We start from the raw sequence: 8,086 nt of genomic DNA on the forward strand, positions 1-8,086 counted from the left end.
TGTGCATTTTTTCCCTGGAGAAGATTATTTTGGAGTAAGCCTTTTAAAAGTGTACGTTTTTCCAGGAAAGATTTTGCTGGTACAAACAGTATTTTTATCTGAATCCGCTGTGAAACTTAGTGCCCCATTAAGAAATGCTTTGTGAAACAAAAGAGATGGCCGGGAGTGAGAAGCTTTTTAACCTTTTAGAAGTTCACGGTGCCCGCCCCTCTGTACAGGTACTTGACTGGGCCCGTGAAAATTGGCATAATTTCCAGAGTGTGGCTGATAGAATTGTGGCCCTGCAGAAAGATGCACGAGCAAAAGCCGGGAAAGGCAAAGGTTTTATTTGTGCGGTTTTAGGTGCCTGTTTAGCCGCCTCAGTGAAGGAGAAAGAGGAATGGCATGAACAGGAAAATATAACTATTTCCTCTTTGCAGGACTTAGTTTCGTCACTGCAAAGCCATGTTGCCACTTTGAAAGACGTAGTGGCAGATCTTAAAATTCAATTGGAAAAGGAGAGGAGGCAAAATTCGTATTTGGACTCAAAAGAGGGTGTGAATTACTTGGAGTCTGCCCCTATGTGCCCTCGGGCAGAACTGACAGTGGCTAAGGAAGCTGCTGCGCATATCAGACCTCTCATTAAAACTGAAGTTTTATATGAGGATGGGGAGGTTACCCCCACTATCACAACCAAAGAAACGCCTTTCTCCTACACTGAATTGGCCAAAATTCGTGCAGAATTTGCACGCTCTGCTGAGGAATCTGAGGTGGAATATGTCTGGCGAGTTTCAAAAACTGGAGGTGATCAGATTATGTTAACAGAAGCTGAAGCCATGGGCTATTGGGGTGATAATGTTTTTCTAACTACAAAACACAGAAGTGGACCCTGGAGTCTTACGCAAAGAGCTGCCTATTGGGCAGGGGGGTTTGATCCAAAGGAGAGGGGTGAACCCCTAATTCTGCGGGGAGGGATGAATCAGATAATGGAGAATGTGCAAAAAGCTGCATGCCTGCAGATGATATATGAAAGGGAACTAAAACATCATTTTGAATCCCCTCTTTCTATCCTGGTGGATGCAAACAGAATGACTCCTTTGATCAGGGGCCTCTCTGACTTGCTTAAAATAAGAGGTATCCAGCTTCTAAAAGAAATAGCTAATACCCCACTTTCTTCCAGGACATGGCAAGATGTGGGGAGGGAATTATTAGATTATGCTAGGCAGTATAGTGTACCTGAGGAAATGAAAAAACCTCAAACTAGAGGCTTGAGACATGTGAAAATGACTCACCCACCAAGCCCCCAGGGCCAGATGCGCCGTATTCCTAGTAGGCACCTGGCTGGGGGCAGGGAACACTTGAATACCCGGCAATATTGGTGGGGCGTGGGTCGGGAGAAAGGTATTCCAAAAGAAGTGGTTGATGGGGTAGCCACGAGACAATTACGAATCATTGTGCAATGTTGGCCCGAGCCTAAAAAGAGGGCTGAGGTCACTGCTCCCCTCTTGGTGGGACCATTTGGTGAGGGGAGGGGTATGGCCCCCAGGGCAACCAAGGGCTTCACTTCCCAGCGGTGAATTGGGGGGTGAAGCATGAGTCAGGAGATCACCAAAAAATTGTACTTGGTTTGGAAAAAGGCCTTTGTTTGTGTTTAGCTTGGCTTTGAGAGAACCTGAAACAATCAACGATACTTACAGGCTCATTCAAAGTAATTATCACCTGAGAGGGTGGCTCTGAATGGTAACCTGGAAATACCAGTTTTGTATGTTTCAAGGTTGTGTTTCTTATTTGTGTTTCTTATTTAAGTTCTAATGCTAAATTTAAGTTCTAATGCTGAAGACTACCTGATGTATTGTCAGAAGGACTTGTCTTGCTACAATATGGAAGACTTCTCAAGTTTTGCATCACAGAAGACATCTCTTCAAGGACTGTACTTTCCATAACCCCGCAGACATTCAGATCTGGACTGAAGCTCTCACTTCAATTCCAAACTGAAGGACTGACGGGGTGGGGGGGTATGGGTTTGTTTGTTCTCCTGGCTTCCAGGAGGAACAAGGATGCTTTCACCTTGTGTAATTACCTGGTTTAATTTTGTTATATTTTCTTAGCATTGTCAATCTTGTATAAATCCCTGTTGTATACAGTGATTCAACATGTAGTGTCCAACATGCAGTTTGTGTCTAATGATGGTGTACAACAGATTTGTGCTGTTAGCCAATCAAAACTTATGTCTATTGCAAAAATTGTTTAAAACTTCTTTCCTTCCTTTTCCACTTCTTTCCTTTCTTTCCTTTCTTTCTTCCTTTTATCTTTGATTGACGGGGTGGTGTGACAGTCTAATAAGTTTGTCTCTCTCTATGTGAGTCAACAAAGATAAAAGTGATAGCAGAGCCACTGGAAAGAAGGTGGAAAGAATCCTGTCCACCAATCCTGGATGCAAATCAGCTTGTGATTGCATCGTGATAACACGGGACTACAACAATGGACCCAAGGACCCAGCCATCACACCTTTAGGGCAAGATAATCACCACCTGTTTCCTGAGCTTTGTCTGGATGGAGACAGGGTAGACGGAGATTCCCCCCTCCTCCAGCCAGGGTCTTGCCTAAACACACAGATTTCCTGCCACTGGAATTCCTGAGGGACAATATTTGACTACATACCTAAGGACTAAAAAACTGTATAAAAGACTTGAGCAACTACTGGTTTGGAGAGAGAAACACAAGAGAGAAACACAGGAGAGAGAAACAGAAGAGAGAAGACGGCACCATAACATCACGGGGCAACGCAACGCATCTTGGACTCTCACCACCCCTGACCGTTGGTAATATAATCTCTTTCTGACTTTCTCCTTTTAATTCCTTCCCTCTTCTCCCTCTCTCTCTCCCTCTCTCTCTCTCCATTTTCTCCCTCTCCCTTCTTATGTCCACTTTATCTAATAAATAGTCTAGCTGTTGATACTTTGGCCTCGTTTGTGCCTTTAATTTCACAACACGGGAATATTTAAAAGAACTGTGTCTCCGGACCGAGACATCTAATGTCTCCGGACCTTGACAGAGCTATGCATCATATGTGCTTTCTTGGCTTCATGGAAAAGATGAATGGTGAAGAAAGCTCATACTGTGCCGAAGAGTCACTCATGAGTACCTGTGAATACTTTACCTTAAAGTACAGAGTTCCATCTAATTAGCACAGAAGCTGATCCATACCACAAAAGCATCCATCCATAATGTTAAAGGCATCTGTTTAGATCACTCACCGTTTAAGAAACTCCCAGACTTCCTATCAGCTTTGTATATCATTTCTGTATCATAGAAAACTTAAGTACAGTAGAAACTTCAATTGAATTATATGGTGTGTTTTTTTTTTTTCTCTGAGAGAGCTGGACAGTCCAAGTTATTATTACTGTGTGCTATGCACATAAAGTATTGTGTGCTGTAGGGTATTTATACAATCAATACAAAAATGAATTATAGAATGGTTAAAAAAAAATCTCATTTTCAGGCTTCACAATATTTTTGTGGGGGTCTGTGGTGAAGTGTCTCTTCTTCTAGGGCATGTTTTAGGGAGAAGGCTGCAGGCCCTTTAAATCTTTTGTTTTTCTTAACCAGCAAGTGTTCAACATTATTATTTTAGAGTACAGATAGCACTGAAGGAAAAAGAATGACCAAACACATTTTCAAAAAGAAGTCAAAAAGAGAATAAACCATTTAGAATAGAATAAACCAAACCAGGTTGGAAGAGACCTTCAAGATCATCGTGTCCAACCCATCAACCAATCCAACCCACCCAAACAACTAACCCATGGCACCAAGCACCCCATCAAGTCTCCTCCTGAACACCTCCAGTGATGGTGACTCCACCACCTCCCTGGGCAGTCCATTCCAATGGGCAATCACTCTTTCTCTATAGAACTTCTTCCTAATATCCAACCTGAACCTCCCCTGGCGCAGCCTGAGACTGTGTCCTCTTGTTCTGGTACTGGCTGCCTGGGAGAAGAGACCATCATCCGCCTGTCTACAATACCGCCTGGTATTGTGTACAATACCTTGTACACAACTGGTATTAAAAGGAGGTTGGGATTTTAAGCAGAGGAGACAGAATTAAGAGAAAAGAGTCTTTTAAAATCAATCCCCTAGTCGAATCATAGAATGTTTTGATTTGGAAGGGACCCTCAAAGGTCAAGTTGTCCAATTCCCCTGCATGAGCAGGGACATCTCCAACTAGATCAGTGCATTGTCTTCTAAAAGATACATCTTTCTGGTACCTGACCTAATACAGAATATGAAAGCCTCTGTAGGAGGAATTAGGTAGTTTTCTATTTTTTCAATTTCCTTTGCATCACTCATAGAAAAAAGAGAAAGTCCCACAATAGGTTTATCAATTTGCCCTTACTTCAGCTATTATATAAAAGCTAAACTGCATGCATGGATTATTGTGGGTTTTTTCAACTAGATTATTGGATCTGCTATGAAATGTCCCGCTGAAGCTCTTCCAACTTTGGAAGTGAGCAGTCTACAATCATAACTGAAGCATCACTACTGTTTCTATATCAGTAAAATCCCAGCATTATTCATGGAACTTTGAAAACTCCTTGTGAATCGGATGAAAATTGTGTAATAAAGAGGTTAAGCTGACTCTTTGGTGAAGCTCAGAACATACAGCAGACACATGAAAACATATTAAGGGGACTTAGCTAGGTTTCCCCACAGGTTATTTCTCTTTTAGTAGTTTTCATTCTAATCCTTGTTCCTATTCTCAAATTGGATGCTTATAGAATACTTTGGGTTATGAGAGACCTTAAAGATCATCTATTTCCAACCCCCCCCTGCCACGGTCAGGGACACATCCTACTAGGCCAGCTTGTTCAAGGCAACTAACCTGGCTTTCAACACTTCCAGGCTTGCAGCCTCCACAACTTCTCTGGGCAACCTGTTCCAGTGCCTCACCACCCTCATGGGGAAGGATTTCTTCAGCTCTAATCTAAATCCAGCCTCTTCCACTTATATCTTCATAACAAGACCATAACCAACTGCCCTGTGCAATGGGTAGACTGTTCTCAGCTGTAGAAATGTTGAGGCTTCAAATTTAGCAGTGTGTTTGAATATTTTAAGGGAAAAACTATAATGAATATGTGGAAGCATGCATTTTAAATATAGAATCATATAATCACAGAATGCATCAGGTTGGAAAGGACTCTCAAAGGTCATCCTGGCCAATACCCCTGCAGGGAGCAGGGACATCTTTAACTAAATGAGGTTGCTCAGAGCCCCATCAAGTTTGACCTTGAATGTCTCCAGGGATGGGCCTCCACCACCTCTCTGGTAACCTGTAACAGTAGTTGATGATCTTAGATGCCTTCTTCAATCTTAATGATTCTACAATTTCACTGCCCTCATTGTAAACAACCTACATCATGAGATACTGTTTCTATACTGTAATAATAGAAATTATGAGGGCTCTAACTCTTAATTATTTATATCAGTATGTGTGGGGAAAACTAGTAGTGAATAAGTTTTCTAATGTGAAAATACATGTTTATATGCAACCTTTGAGAAGGCTCTTTTCACAGATTGCATCAGGTGGGAAGGGACAATCAAAGGTCATCTTGCCCAGCCCTCAGAGTTTGAATGTTTGAAAACAAACCCCCAAAACCTGCTGTGGAATCCTGGAATATTTTTATCATCTTATCTAATACTCTCTGTCCTGTTAGGCCATCATATACAGATTGCTTCTTTTAAAGAGTAAGATAAATACACTCACTAGATGTTAGTTCTTTATAGCAGCAACTAGAAGTCTCTTGAAGTACCTCAGGGAGACAAGCAGAAGATTTCAGATTTCAGTTTGTATCTGGGTTTTTTTCTTCAAGTTCCAGACTGGGGAAAAAATAAAAAGGGGGGGAAAAAAGAAAAAAAAATCACTTTAAGTACCAATTTTTTTCACAGAATAACAGAATTGTTAGGATTGGAAGGGACCTCAAAGATCATCCAGTTCCAAACCCCATGCCATGGGCAGGGACACCTCACACTAGATCAGGTTGTTCAGAGCCCCATCCAGCCTGGGCTTAAAGCCTTCCAGGAATGGTGGCTTCCACCACCTCCCTGGGCAACCTGTGCCAGTCTCTTATCTTCCTCATGGTGAAGAACTTTTTCCTAACATCCAATCTGAATCTACCCACTTATAGTTTTGTTCCATTCCCCCTAGTCCAAACAGTACCCAACAACCTAACAAGTCCCTTACTTGCTTTCTTGTAGGCCCCCTTTTGATGTAAATCACAGAATCACAAAATGGTAGAGGTTGGAAGGGACCATCTAGTCCAACCACCCTGCCAGAGCAAGTTCACCTAGAGCAGGCTGCAGGGTGTAAATGTGTGGTATAAACAAGGGCACATATTTCAATAATAATGCTGGATTTAAAATAAACTAAAACTTACCTTAGTTTTCATTGTACAAATTAATTTTGTTACAAAACCATGTCTACTCACTGTTGAAGTCAGAGTTTACATCCAAAAAAAGAGACTATAATCTGCTTGCAACTCAGATTTATTTGCCCCCCTCCCCCCCTATTATTTTTTTCACCTGACATTGTTAAATAGGAAAACACAGATTACTACAAATTAGGAAAAAAATATGAATCTATGTTTTTCAGCATTCTGCTTTCAATCATCTGGCAGCACCCTGCTGGAAGTTGTTTCTTCACTTTCTGTCATGCAGTCAAATCTCTCCCCCACTGTTTGTGTAATTCTTGCACATATGAAAAGGAGAAGCTGAGGAAGGATTGTTTTAAACTAAATCAGCTGTCCACACTTTTTATCATTTCAGAGGGAAGCATTCCAGTTGATTGATTCACTAGGATACATACATCATGATAGATATACACCACTATCCTTGGACCCCTGTGTTTGCAGTTAAAGACAGCTGGGGGAGTCATAGGTTTGCATTGGGAGGATGAGGTGAGGCAACGTCTCAGACTCCAGAGAGATTAGATTTGAACAGAAGTAATGAAATGATGCAAAGGAGCATCAAGAAAAAGAAGAGAAGAACAGGAAATCAATGGAGAGTGTAGCAGTGAGGCAGAAATGGTGGAAGCAATGAGCTGGGATAAGAGAAAAAAGATCTAGTGAGTAAAGAGGTAGAAAATATAGAGTCTGAAGTGGCAGAAAAATGAATCCAGATGAACTTAGCTGTGTTGGAATTGTAGATTCATCCAGTAAGAATAAACCTTTATTAGAATAAACCTTTATTAGAATAAACCAAACCAGGTTGGAAGAGACCTTCAAGATCATCGTGTCCAACCCATCAACCAATCCAACCCACCCAAACAGCTAACCCATGGCACCAAGCACCCCATCAAGTCTCCTTCTGAACACCTTCAATGACGGCAACTCCACCACCTCCCCGGGCAACCCATTCCATAGCGCAATCACTCTTTCTGTATAGAACTTCTTCCTAACATCCAACCTGAACCTCCCCTGCACAGCCTGAGACTGTGTCCTCTTGTTCTGGTACTGGCTGCCTGGGAGAAGAGACCATCATCAGCCTGTCTACAACCTCCCTTCAGGTAGTTGTAGAGAGTGATAAGGTCACCCCTGAGTCTCCTCTTCTCCAGGCTAAGCAGGCCCAGCTCCCTCAGCCTCTCCTCATAGGGCTTGTGTTCCAAACCCCTCACCAACTTTGTTGCTCTTCTCTGGACTCGTTCCAGCAAGTCAACATCCTTCCTAAACTGAGGGGCCCAGAACTGGACACAGTACTCGAGGTGTGGCCTAACCAGTGCAGTATACAGGGGCAGAATGACCTCCCTGCTCCTGCTGGCCACACTGTTCTTGATGCAGGCCAGGATGCCATTGGCCCTCTTGGCAGCAAGGGAAAGGGGAGTTTGTGAAAAATGATGGTGAATTATTCACCCACAACACAAATGTAGGAGCTAAGCCTAATAGAAGTGATGGGCAGAATGTCTCGAACAATTTCATGATGTGGAAAAGAAACAGCTCTGCACATGCTTAAGTCCATCTGCCTTCATGGCAGGCCTTAAACATATGAATGTTTCTCTGGTGGGGGCTCAGGGCTCCATAAGCACTGATTAGACAGAGAATCCAATTGGGTAGCGCAT

At 42.5% G+C, this 8,086-nt stretch overlaps 1 long non-coding RNA gene across 1 annotated transcript in view; it reads right to left on the bottom strand.

Annotated features, from left to right (window-relative positions):
- Nucleotides 1–5,840, bottom strand: part of LOC137461568 (uncharacterized) — a 35,136-nt gene extending 29,296 nt beyond the window's left edge. Inside the window, exon 1 of the long non-coding RNA XR_010993425.1 lies at nt 5,741–5,840. This is a non-coding gene — a long non-coding RNA (uncharacterized lncRNA). The remainder of the gene's footprint in view (nt 1–5,740) is intronic.
- Between the last annotated feature and the right edge of the window lie 2,246 nt (nt 5,841–8,086).

Source organism: Melanerpes formicivorus, unplaced genomic scaffold (assembly GCF_026170545.1).
Source record: "Melanerpes formicivorus ecotype bairdi unplaced genomic scaffold, bMelFor1.0.p_v2 SCAF_4, whole genome shotgun sequence".
NCBI lineage: Eukaryota > Metazoa > Chordata > Aves > Piciformes > Picidae > Melanerpes > Melanerpes formicivorus.